Source organism: Apodemus sylvaticus, chromosome 7, assembly GCF_947179515.1.
Source record: "Apodemus sylvaticus chromosome 7, mApoSyl1.1, whole genome shotgun sequence".
Lineage (NCBI taxonomy): Eukaryota > Metazoa > Chordata > Mammalia > Rodentia > Muridae > Apodemus > Apodemus sylvaticus.
This window is the reverse complement of record NC_067478.1, coordinates 35,371,049-35,384,824: the sequence shown is the minus strand read 5'-3', so window position 1 is coordinate 35,384,824 and position 13,776 is coordinate 35,371,049. Positions and strand designations below refer to the sequence as shown.

The following is a 13,776-nucleotide window of genomic DNA, read 5'->3' as shown; positions in this document are numbered from 1 at the left end:
TCCTCCTTGAGAACTTGAATCCTTCTGTTCCCATCCCTACCTACCATAGTCTACTCTCAAATGAATCCTACTTCCTCCTTGTCAGTGACATACATTTGTCCCTGGTAGAGCCCTCCTTTTTAATTAGCCTCTCTGAGTTGGTGGACTGCAGCATGATTATCATTTACTTAAAAATTAATATCCACTTATAATTGAATGTATACCAGGCAGTCGTTCTGGGTCTCTGTTACCTCATTCTGGGTGTTTTTCACTAATTCCATCTATTTTCCTGCAAATTTCATGATGCCATTTTAAAAAATAGCTGTGTAACATTCCATAGTATAAAAGTACCAAATTTACAGCTGGAAGTGTCTGTGCTTCCAGTTGGTGTCATAAGCTTGGTGAGCAGTGGTGTTTCTCTGGTAAATCATGGGTAAAATGTTGCGGAGTAAGTGGAAAAGGAAGATGCTTTCTGAGAAAGAAAAGAATAATTCATCAACAGAGCTCAACAGACTTAAAAGTATTGTCAAAGTTGATGGTGATGCTTTAATGAACCTCATTGTAATAGAAACTATGGTGATAACCAAACATTGCCAGGAGAAAGTGCAATGTGACATAGATGATGAAAAGGATAACATGAAATGGAAACTGAAATTAAGAGAAACAGAAAGACTCTAGACCAACATGTCCAGTACCCAAGGTGAATGAACCAGAGGCAAAGAAAAAGACTGAAGGCCAAGAGAAAAAAGAAATAGGGAAAAGGGAGAGCAAAGGTTGTGAAGAACATGGCCTTGTAGACCCTTAAAGAGTGGAAAGAGAGCCAGGCATGGTGGTGCACCCCTTTAATCGCAGCACTCAAGGCAGAGGCAGGTGGATCTCTGAGTTTGAGGCCAGTCTGGGCTACACAGCAATTCCAAGATACCCAGAGATCTTTTACACAGAGAAACCCTGACTCAAAGAAACATGCAAACAAACAAAAACCAAAGCTATTTGTTTTCACTTTGGACTTAGTTATGTAAGTCATAACCAAAATAACTCATTTTTGTTAGAAATGTGAATAAAATTTCTTTGGTGATGAAAGAATGTTATCCTGAGGTTGTGATTGGATACAGCAACCACGACACTGGGTATCATGAGCATTAGTGTGGTTATACTTATTTGATCTTACAAATGTCCATTATACTCAGTGCCAAAACATGCTCATATCAACAAAGTTTGGGCAGAAAGCTATTATGCTGTCACATTCAAAAATTGCATATAAAGGGCCTGAGGATGACTCAACCTCTGTTCCTTGTTGGGTGGCTCAAAACTGGCTCCCCGGGATGTGGCCTCTTGTGGCCTTCACTGGGACCCATATTCATATGCACAAGTTAATAACTAAATAAGTAAAAAAATAACTAATAACTAAAATAGTCTTAAAAAGGACATCAGTGTATCTTAAGTAGTACTTATTTGAAGTGTTTATTTTTTAATACTTAGTAATAAATAATATTTTGCATGGAAATAAAAGTATGACATTTAATTTATCCATTCTTCATTTGAGAGAAATTTATTGTTGTTTCCTGTTTGGGGTTATTATGAATAAAGCCTCTTTGAACATACCTGAGCAAGTGTTTCTGTGATAGTATAGTGTGCCCTTTGGGTATATGCCTAATAGTGGTATAGCTGGTACTTGAGAGATCAGTTACCAGTTTCCTGAGAAATTATATTGCTTAACATAATTCTTGTACAAGTTTTTACAGCTACAGAGATAGAGGAGTGTTCCCCTACTCACCAGCATGAGCTGTCACTGATGTTATTGGTCTTAACCATTGACAGGTATAAGATGGAATCTCAGAAGAGTTTTGATGTTCATTTCCCTAATGACTGAGGATTTTGAACATGCAAGTGTTTCTCGGCCATTTGTAATTTCTCCATTGAGAATTCTCTGGTTACATGTGTATTCCATTTTATAATTGGACTATTTAGTTTGTTGATGACTAGTTTCTTGAGTTTTTCATGTATTTTATCTATTAGCCCTCTACTGAATTTTGACTTGGTGAAAAATCTTTTCCTATTCTAAAGACTGCCATTTTATCCTACTGATGCTGTACTGCTCTATACAGAACCTTTTCAGTTTCACGTTTTTGTTTGTTTGTTTTGGGGTTTTGGTGGGGCTTCAGACAGGGTTTCTCTGTGTAGCTCTGGCTGTCCTGCAACTCACTCTGCAGACCAGTCTGGCCTCGAACTAAGAAATTTGCCTGCCTCTGCCTCCCAAGTGCTGGGATTAAAGGCATGTGCCACCACCACCTGGCTAATCACTGTTTTAATACCTGCTCTACTGGTGTTCAAGAAGTTGTCTTCTATGCCAATGAGTTCAAGCATTTCCCTCCCTTCCCCTTCTATCAGTTGTAGTATATCTTGTTTTATGTTGAGGCCTTCAATCCACTTGGTCTTGAATTTTACATAGGGTAATGGATATGGATTAATTTGCATTCCTCTACACCTTGAGATCCAAATAGATAAGCACTATTTGTTGAAGGTGTTTGCTTTTCGCCATTATGAATTTCTGGTTCCTTTTTCAAAAATTAGGTGTCTACGGGTGTTTGGATTTATTACTGTTTCTTTGATTTGATTCCATCAATCAATCTGTTTTTATTTCAATAACATGAGTGTTTTCCCATTAATTTATTAATTTTATATCTCACTTGCAGCTTTCCCCTCCCTCTTATCCTCCCAGTGTCTCCTCACTTCCCCTCCTACTATCCCTCATCTCCTTGTCAGAAACAAAGCTTTCCATGGATATCAAACCTCATTGGCATATCAAGTTGCAGTAAGACTAGGCATATCTTCTTCTATTGAGGCTGGACAACACAGCCCAATTAGGAGACAGGTAGCTCAGGACAGGCAACTAGTTCACTGACATACCATGCTCCTGCATGGTCCCACATGAACACCAAGCTCCATATCTGTTACATATGTGCAGAGGACCTAAGTCCAGCACATCCATGTTCTCTGTTTGATGGTTCTGTTCAGTGATTCTGCAGGTTTTCTTGTGGTGTCCTTGACTTATTGGTCTCTTCAATCCTTCCTCCATGTCTTCCACAGGATTCCTCAAGGTCTACCTAATGTTTCTCTGTAGGTCTCTGCATCTGTTTCCAGATGCCAGTTGTGCTAGGCACCTATCTGCAAGAATGGTAGAATATCATTAATAGTGTCAAGGTGGGCTTTCTCTCATGGCATAAGTCTCAAGTTGAGTAAGTCTTTGCCTGGCCCCTCCCTCAATGAACATCTTGTACTCTTGAACATCCTGTAGGAAGGAAAAATTGTGGGTTGAAGGTTGTATGGCTGGTTTGGTGTTCTCATCCTCCTTTGTAAGTCTATTCTGATAAGAGAGGTGGCCTTTCCAGGCTCCATATCCTCCATTGTTAGGAGACTTCGGTACAGTTACTTTCAAAGATTCCTGGAGTTTCCACTGTCCTCAGTTTCTACCTCTTCCCAGAGATGCTCCTGCCTCCCCAAAACTGTTTCCAGTTCCCTCTCCAAGTTCTGTACTCCTCATAATCGATCTCTCCTGTTACCTTCCCCAAATGCTCCCTAACCCAGTCACTCCCTCCCACTACCTCTATGTCTATTTTAATCCCCCTCTTCTGTGAGATTCAAGCATCACTCCTTGGGCCCTGGCAGAAGCCAGCAGGTCAGTCAGTGTGGGAGTCACCACTGGGGGAGTGAGGATGATTTTAGGAAAGGCAGAAAAAAGGTGCCAGAAACAGGTATGGGAAAGCTGTTGGTGAATACCATGCCAGCAGCAAGTGTGTTTTCTCAATGTGTTTTAAAGGCAAGCAACACAAAGCATAACCAATTCCAGGAATATAAACAGTGACCATAAATCCTTATGTGGCAAATTTATGGTACACAATGTCTATGTTTGACTAAAGCTGTGTCCATCAGACTAGGACAGTCTCTCAAGGACATATGCATAAGCAGAAGAACTTGTAGACCATAACACATCTTAATTAAAAACAAAGACAGATGTTGGCAGACTCATTCCTGATTAATCTCAAGCAATGTTAAATTCAGAAGTCTTTCTCACAGGCCTCCTTGATACTTAGCTTCATTCTGTCTGTGGATTGCAGAGTTGTTTTCCTGTACTTAGTGGCTTATATCCACTTATAATTGAGTACATACCATGTTTGTCTTTCTGGGTCTGGGTTACCTCACTCAGGATGATATTTTCTAGACTAGTCTATTTGCCTACAAATTTAATTGGTATCGTGTTTTTAATATTTGAGTGATATTCCATTATGTAAATGTACCACATTTTCTTTATCCATTTTTTGGTTGTTTCCAAATTCTAGTTATTAAGAATAAAGTTACTAAGAACTTAGTTGAGCATGTGTCCTTATGGTATGATAGAGTATCTTATGGTTGTATAGCCAGGAGTGGTATACCTGGGCTTTGAGAAAGGTCTATTTCCAGGTTTTTGTGATACTAACAAATTGATTTCCAAAAAGGCTGTACAAGTTTGCACTCACACCAACACTGGAGGAGTGTTTCCTTTGCTCCACATCTTTCCCAGGATAACTTGAGATTTTTTTCTTGGTCATTTTGCTGAGTGTGAAGATGAAATTTGAATCATTTTGATTTGTTCTTATCTGATAAGTAAGGGTGTACATTTTTAAGTGCTTCTCAGCCATTTAAGATTCATCTGTTGAGAATTCTGCTTGGGTCTGAATCCCAGTTTTTCTTAAATTTATTTTTTTAAATTATTCACTTTATATTCCACTCACTACTCCATTCCTGGTCAACCCATCCCAAGGCCTCCATACCCTGCCACTTCTCCTCTGAGCAGGTGTGGTTCACAGTAAGGTATCCCCTTACTGTGTGGCAAATTTGAGAGGCTAGGGTCTTCCTCTCCCAGTGAGTCTCTCTTCTATCTGTCCATCTCTTTAAATAAACACTCTTTTTTCCCTATCATTATTTTTACTTGTTTTGTCAAGTAAAAAAGTAAGCTTGTTTTATCAAGCTGTACCATGTAATGTACATGAAGGCAAGAGGACAGGTTGGTTTCTCCTTTACAGTGTGGTTCATGGGACTCCACTCAGTCAGGCTTGACAGGAAGGCCCATTACCAGTTGATGTTTTCTTATTTTGGATCAGGTGCAGTTATCCAGTCTGGGCTTCAGTTTGTTTTTAAGATTTCGTTTTTAGGCATGTCTGTGCACGTGTGCAATGTGTGAGTGCAGGTGCCCATAGAAATCAGAGGTGTAGGTCCCCCCCTTCAAGTTGGAGCCAGAGTACAGATACGTGTTGATATTTGAACTCAGGTTCTCAAGAAAAGTAATTCTCTCTCTAAAGCAGAGTCATCTGTCCAGTCCCAGACCTTCAGTTTGTGATAGGCTATTAGGAACACTTTCTCCTCCTGTGCCAAATAGTAAGTAGTAACCTTTTAGCTCAGACAATTGACTTCATATTTGAAAGTCTTACACTTAAGTCTTTGATTCCTTTTGGGTTTCTACTACTCAACCTGAGAGGCAGGGGTCTGCTTCCTCTAGTAATAACAGAAATAGTCCCCAAAGAGTCTTTCCTTTTGCATTTTTATATTTATGTGTGTGCACATAAATATATAAAGGTTTTCTCTTTCCTAAGAAAGGGTTTCTCTGTGTAGCCCTGGTTTTCCTCAGCTCACAGAGAACTGCCTGCCACCAGCACCCAGCTCAGCTTGTTTCCTTATATTACTCAGGCTCACCTCCTGAGTAGTGATGCCGAGAAGCTATTAATTAAGAAGGAGGCATTCACCTTCATTTCCAGCAGTCTGGAGTCAGAGGTAGGGCAATCTGTGGTTCAAGGCCAGCCTGGCCTACAAACTTAAGTTCCAGAACAGCCAGAGAGAGCTTCATATTGAGACCCTGATTCAAACAAAAGAAAACTAACTAAAGATATTTCTCAATCAGAGTGTGCACCTGCATGCCAGAAGAGGCCATCAGATTGCATTATAGATGGCTGTGAGCCTCTTTGTGGTTGATGGGAATTGATCACATGATTTCTTGTAGAAGTGTCAGGGCTATAAACTGATGAGCCATCTCTGGGATTCTGGGGATGGGGGAATCTACACTCTCTAAGGGGCAGAGAGTGGTGTTAGGGTGAGGGACTGTGCGAGGCTGGAGCCAGGAGAGCCTGGATTAAAGGTGTGCACTGTCAACACCCACGTTCTTTGAACTGCAGTCATGTCTCCAGCCCCAGACCCACACCCCAGTTTTTTTAAGACTTGAGTCTCTATTGAGCTCTCAGGAAAGTTCCTTAAAAAGCTACAGGTCAGGGATGATAACTAGTATAAGCCCTTTATTAACAAAAAGAATTATTCAGTCAGAATCTGTAATTAAAAGGTTTAGTCAAAAATGTCATCCAGTGTGTATTAAAAGATTTGAGTTAGTGAATTTACTGGAAACTAATTTTACTTCCCACTAAAACGAGGCTTTGTTTGTACTTGTCTCTTGTTCAGGTCAATAATAAGGATGGCTCAGTGGTCAAATGTGCTTACTGATTTCAGGACCTAAGTTCAGTATCCAGCTCCCTCACAGCATCTGAACTGGAGCATGAGATTCAGCACCCCCTTGTGGCCTAAAAGGGCAATTGCACACATAAACATAACACCCCTAAACCCCAACCTAAAAAAACTGACCATGTTCCTCTTTCAATGCACAATAAACACATCAAATTATCATCACAGTTTCTCACTGAAAACTATTGAATTTTGAACTCATCTACTCAGAAACTACAATGTACTTAGCATTCAGCCTTATCTTGCATTCCTTTTCTTCCCATCCCATTAACACCATGATCCCATTGCATCACAGATACATCTGAAACCATACCATGCTTTATTCATGCAGTCCTTTAAGGCTAACTGTATGTTTCCTAAAGTTCAACTGGTTTGGACTCCATTTGTTTAATCCTTTAATAGGAAGGATTCTCTGGCTATCTTGGTGACACCTACCTGTAATCTAAAGTTGGGAGGCAGGATTGCCATAAAATCCTAAGACCAGCTTGGTCTGAGGGAGCTCCAGTTCTAAACAGTGAGGCACTCTTCCAATGTAATCAACCAGCATAGAAAATCTTCACTTGTGTTTTCTATTTCTATAAGGTTGCTTTTGATTTTATTCAGCATCATATATATATATATATATATATGTATATGTATATATGTATATGTATATGTATATGTATATGTATATATATAAGTTTTTTGGATTTAGTTTTTTCAATACAGTGTTTCCCTGTATAGTTCTGGCTGTCCTGGAACTCACTCTGTAGACCAGGCTTCCCTTGAACTCAGAGATCAGCCTGCCTCTGCCTCTCAGAGTGCTGGGATTAAAGGCGTGTGCCCCCACTGCCCAGCATGCATTTCCTGAGCCTGGTCTACAGAGTGAGTTCCAGGACAGCCAGGGCCATACAGAAAAACCCTGTCTCAAAAAACCCAAAATAAAGAGAAAAGAGGGAAATTCATATTTCTTCATATAAATAAAAAGGAGGAATGACAAATAACATTTGATACAGCAAAACAGAACATAGGAACAAGGAAAAATTATAAAAGCACAGTATCAAACGGAATTCTGACATCCTAAAAAATAAGCTACCTGAATAAAAGAACTTTGTATGCACAGACAACTCATTTTTCAAATGTAGCAAGTTTATACCAATGCTATCAGGAAAACTTAACATGTATAAGAAAAAAAAAAAACAATCCATACTAGATTCCTCCTGCTTAGTGTGAAAAATCATTTTAAGACCTTGACTTTAATGATAAACTAGGTAGAGGGGTGGGCTGACATGCTTTTAATCCAAGAGTTGGGGAGGCAGGAGGATTCAGTTCAAGATTAGCCAAGTTCAGAGTTCAGATAGCCAGGGATACTGAGAACTGTCATGAAAAGTGTTACCACAAAGCAACAGCGTACTAGAATTTATCTATAACCAGTGACACTACTTTATATAGGTAACAAAAATTTGAAGTCCACCAATTCTAAGGGTAGGCATGGTGGCTTTTTCTTTAAACTGAGGCCATCTCTATAGTTGAGTATCAGGACAATTTTGAGATACTTTTGCCAATAAAAAAAAGCAAGTTCAACCCTTGTCAATTACCACAAAGGAAAATGGAAGTATGCAGCAGTTAAGAATTTAGAAATTAAAGCCCATTTTAGTCTTAGCGCTTGGGAAGCAGAGACAGGTAGAATAAAGACCAATCAGTCAAAGAGAAACCCTGTCTCAAAATTAAGAAATGGGTAGGGAGGGCTGGGCAAATGTGATCAAGTCACTGTTTGGCAATGTCTCAGGGAAACCTCATCATGTGCACAATTGTGCTAGTTAGGACACTGACACTAGTGTGCCTAATGCACTAACTCTGAAAACTCAGTAACCATGGAAGTGGAACATGTGCCAAGGCACTCTGGTTAATCTTCTGACACAAACTGAATTGAAGAAATATTTCCAACTGGATGTTTATTGCAGCATTCCCAAGTATCCACTGTGTGATGCCTAAGGAAATAGCTCACGATCAAGTTTACAGTCACTGAGATATTGACCTGCTGCTTTAAGATCATGATTGCATTCACTCTGCTCAGTCTGTACAGCTGTGTCAGCTCACCACAACCTTCACAGAACAGAGCAACCTCAATGGATTGGCAAAACAATCCATTCACATACAGCCCACAAAAAAAAAAAATGTACAAGAATCAACTCTGCAGGACATACTAGATGCTTTCCTGATCACTAGACAAATTAACAGGGACAGCCAGGGCCATGGAGACCCCATCTCAAACATCCCAGTACTAATACTGTGCATTTTCTTCTTGTCTCTGCCTTTTCTATATGTTTACCACATCTAGTTTTCATTCTCAAATCTTGTGTCACTGGCCCTAAAAATAAGAAACAAAGAAACACAGGCATTACATTACTGCCAAAATTAAAACAGAACACAACAGACCTTTGTAATGGTCCATCTCAGAAGCCAGATCCATAGTTGTGGTTTTTCAACAGGAATTAAGGTTCAGGATAGGATTATCATAGACTAGACCAACTTCATTAAGTTCAGCACAGGGCTGGAAAGATGGCTTAGCGGGGAAGAGCACCAACTGTTCTTCCAAATGTCCTGAGTTCAAACACCAGCAAGCACCTGGTGACTCACAGCCATCCTTACACAGATCTGATGATGCCTTCTTCTGGTGGGGCTGAAGACAGCTTCAGTGTACTTCCACATAATAATAAATACATCTTTTAAAAAAGTTCAGCAGAAAACAAACCAGAGAAGCACACACATGCACTCCTCCTCTAGGATCTTTACAGGCCACAGACATCCCAATGGGTTGGTATTCCCCGCTGGCAGAAAGAAAGAAGTACCAAGACACACTATTAATATGAACTGCATAAAAAGAGTAAACAAGACCACTGCACTAAAGCACAATGGTCTTCTCTCAGAAGCTGTATTTGTCTTCAGGTCATCAACTTCTGGATATAGTTCATCACTGTTCAGACCATGGTTGGCTTTGGTTTGCCATCACTATTTCAGAAAACATTTAAGGGAAGCTGATTCTATTTCAGAACGGTAAAAATGTATGCTGACAGAATATAAATCTAGGTTTCTTATATAACTTTTTAAAGACTCAGGTTTTAATCAAGTTACTTTCTGTTATGAATTCTCTTGGATGCTTTGGCTCCCCTCCATCTAATGAAAGGAAACAAATTATAAGCATCACACACCACTTCCTATTTCTCTAATACTTCAATTAGAAAACTAAACTATATTGCTCTTACCTTCGCATCTTTTTGCAACTGTTTTGACCACAGGAAGAATGATGTCACCATTGTTTAGGTGAAAGGATTCATGTGCATATAATCGGGTTTCTCTTGGGTGTCACCAGTATCTTCTGAACAGCACAAAAGGCCTAGCATATTTTTCTGCAAACCCTGCTGTGTAAGAACCCAGCCAAGATGGGACCAAGGAACCAGAAAGCAAGCAGCCTTCAACCAGGCTGTCCAGTCCCAATCTCCCCACGGCCTAGGCTCTAGTCCTGAAATCTCTTTTGCTGTGGCACATTTTCCCTAGGAGGTTTCCATGGGTACCCTGCTCCACAGACCCGGAGCCTCTAAATTCATGCATGGCCACATTTCGGGTTGGTCATCCAAGCACTTAAACCACACACCTACAGAAAAGAAGGAATGCTCAGCCTTCCAAGCAGCTCTCATTATACCTTCAGTTGAGGGAAATCGAGGCTGCCCCTCCCTCCAGCACCGATTGGACAGAAGAACACATGGGGTGCGGCTTTTCCTGGAGCAATGCCTGGAGGTGTGCTCAGTGGTCTTTTCCTCCAGGGCATTCCGGAGCATGGTGAGCACCTGCCTCCTGCCTGTCTGGTTCTGTGCACACTACCACAGGCTCCACACCACCTGTTTATTCCGAGTCTGGCGGCCCACTCAGCTTGATGTGGAGTGGGAGTGGCCCCAGAATTCAAAGGAACAACAGTAGCTGGAGGTGAGGTCACCTCCAACTTCTAGCCTAGTTGGTTGGCACAGATGGTTGGCAGCTGGGAGTGGCCTTGATCTCACCCTAACTCCAGCCCAGATGGCAGGGGCACCTCTGAAGGGACCTTGGAGGACAGAACTAGGCAGGTGAAACCAAGCAGCCCTGCTCATGTATGCACATGTATGTGGAGGATGAAGGGCAGCCTTAAGTGTTGTCCCATGAACACCATTTTTTTTTCCTTTGAGAAAGGGTCTCTTACTGATCTGGAGCTCACAAATGAAGCTAGACTGGCTGAGCACAAGTCTAGGAGATCCTCTTGTCTCCAGCTCTGAAACTATAACCACGTGCCACAGAGAACATCTTTTTTATGTGGTTCTGGGAGTGAATCCATCTCGGGTCCCTGGGCTTACAAAGCAAATGCTTTACTGAGCCGTAACCACCGTCACAGTATTAGGTTTTTAAGGCTACTAGATAATGTCATCTTCAAAATGATTTTTGTACATCTTTTTAATTTCTTTTTTTTTTCTTTTTTGGTATTTTTTTGGATTTTTTTTGAGACAGGGTTTCTCTGTATAGCCCTGACTGTCCTGGAACTCTGTAGACCAGGATGGTCTAAAACTTAGAAATCTGCCTGCCTCTGCCTCCCAGAGTGCTGGGATTACAAGTGTGCACCACCACCGCCTCACTTCTTGATCTTTTTTTAAAAGGCTTATTTATTTCATCACAAATAAATAAGTAAATAAACACAATAAAGTAAACTGTAGATGTCTTCAGACACACCAGAAGAGGACACTAGATTCCATTACAGAGGGTTGTGAGCCACTCTGTGGTTGCTGGAAATAGAATTCAGGACCTCTGGAAAAGCATTCAGTGCTCTTACCTGCTGAGCCATCTCTCCAGCCCTGTAGTTTAAATCTTCTGTGTTAGCTTTCATCACAATAACAAGAGAACTTAGATCAGTCGTTTTTAACTTGTGAGTTGAGATCCCATTGTCAAACCTATATCTGCAAAAATATTTATATTATGACTTAGAACTAGCAAAATTATGAATTAGCAGTGAAAATAATTTGATGGTTGGAGGATCACCACAACATGAGGAACTGTATTAAAAGTCTGCAGAATTAGGAAGGGTGAGAACCACTGATTTAGATAATCATCCTTTGTAAAGAGAAGGGAATAATTTTTGGTCATGGTTTGAAATCTCTAGTGCATAATTGGTTGCTATATTGTGCCGGGGCTATGGTAAGGCTGGGGATTATGTTGGAAATGTGCAACAGGGTAAAAGTATTCACTTCAGGACTAGGAAATGAAATAGAAGAGAAAGAAACCAGAGCCCCAGAGACTCTAAGAGTACACCTCCATTGACCTGAAGGCCTGGTCGGCTGCTTCTTAAAGTTTCCACCATGGGCTAGCAAATGTTCATTTTCAACTTGGTAGGACATAGAATGATATAGATATGAGTGAATATGTGAGAGATAGGTGTAACTGTGAGGATGCCTCCAGAGAAGTTGAACAGGTAGAGAAGATCATGGTGAACATAGATGGCATCAACCTCTAAGGAGTGGGGGTCTGAGACAGACTAAAAACTGAAAAAAAGGGAAAGCTAACTGGGTAGCAGTGTTTATTCCTGACTGTGAAGGCAATGTGACAAGTGCTTCACACTCCTGCTGCCAGTCCTGGAGCCATTTTTTCCATCACCCTTTCTCCTAATTGGTAGATTATATTCTCAAAGCAGGAGCCAAAATAAATGCTTCCTTAAGTTGCTTCCCTTGGTTACTTTGTCATAGAAATGGAAAAATACAGCCACCTTTCAGTATTGCCAACAGGAGACCAACCCTCTCATACATAGGGTTTTGCAAGACACTGAATATCCAAATTACTGCATCTTGCTTTAAAAATGAAAAGGATGAATGGAGATCTGGGTTAACTAATAATATCTCAAAAAATTTTTTATTTTTGGTTTTTCGAGTCAGGGTTTCTCTGTGTAGTCCTGGCTGTCTTGGAACTCACTCTGTAGAACAGACTGGCTTCAAACTCAGAAATCTGCCTGCCTCTGCCTCCCAAGTGCTGGTATTAAAGGTGTGTGCCACCACTGCCTGGCATAATATCTCAAAATTACTGAGACTCCAGCCTCATAACCATGTCATCAGAGCATGCTGTTAGTGACATCATGGTAAGCACTGATGGAGAACAGTGGGAACAGGAAAGAGGCAGAGTGGACCCTGGCTGGGAAGAGAATGTCAGCCCCAGTGACTCACAGAAATTTGAGATCAAGCACAAGAGGATGAAGAGGTTTTTCTTTTGTCACATTAAAAAATATGTATTTGGGTGTGTACATGTACAGTTGTTTGACTGCTTGTAGGTCTGTGTACCATGCATGTGCAGTGCCTGTGGAGGCCAGAAGAGGCTGTCAGAATCCCCGAGACTGGAATAACAGGTGGTTGTGAGCTGCTCTGTGGGGGGTGGAAAGTGAATACAAGTCCTGTAGAAGAGCAGCTAGTTGCTTTTTTGTTAATAAGTTTTTTTTTAAGATTTATTTATTGTTATATGTAAGTACACTGTAGCTGTCTTCACACACACCAGGAGAGGGCGTCAGATCTCTTCATAGATAGTTGTGAGGCACCATGTGGTTGCTGAGATTTGAACTCAAGACCTTGGGAAGAGCAGTCAGTGCTCTTAACTTCTGAGCCATCTCACCAGGCCCAGTTAGTTGCTTTTAAGGGCTGAGCAACCTTCCCTTTTGTTAAATTTTAGATGCAACATTTGGCTACATTTGCCCAGTAAGGGATCAGAATTGTTATCTGGACTCCAAGAGAAAGGTCTGGACCATAGAAAGGCTAGTGGATGAATGCTGATTAAGGACTTTAAGGGCTATTACAATTACAGTGACCTGGGAATACTGCCACAGTTCGTGCAAATGTCTTGCAGTAGCTGGTCTTGGAAAACAATACTTATAAGAAGTGGTTACATAATGAATGTGTAAGATCAATGGTACTATTGCAGCTTTCAGAAAAATCACGGGAACATATATACACAAAGCTAAGTATAATACACAATTCATTTATTTCAAAGGAGAAAAAAAAATCTTAAATATTCAGGAATACTATTGTATCACTAGAGTGATCCCATACTTCCCACCCTCTCTGGTCTGAACTACCCAGTAAGTGTGAGGTTTCATGAAAGGCATACAGCTGCCAATCCTATGAGAATTAAAAACAAAAACAAAACAGTAAATTTAATGAACTCAAAAAACATGTCTCATCTTTGTGGATATTGATCCATGAGTCTGAAGCTCAGGAGTGA

The 13,776-nt window shown here is 40.7% G+C and overlaps 1 non-coding gene across 1 annotated transcript; it reads right to left on the bottom strand.

Annotated features, from left to right (window-relative positions):
• Nucleotides 1-8,951: 8,951 nt before the first annotated feature.
• On the bottom strand, nt 8,952-9,023 carry LOC127690293 (small nucleolar RNA SNORD50). The gene has a single exon (XR_007979021.1). It is a non-coding gene; the product is annotated as a small nucleolar RNA SNORD50 (small nucleolar RNA).
• Between the last annotated feature and the right edge of the window lie 4,753 nt (nt 9,024-13,776).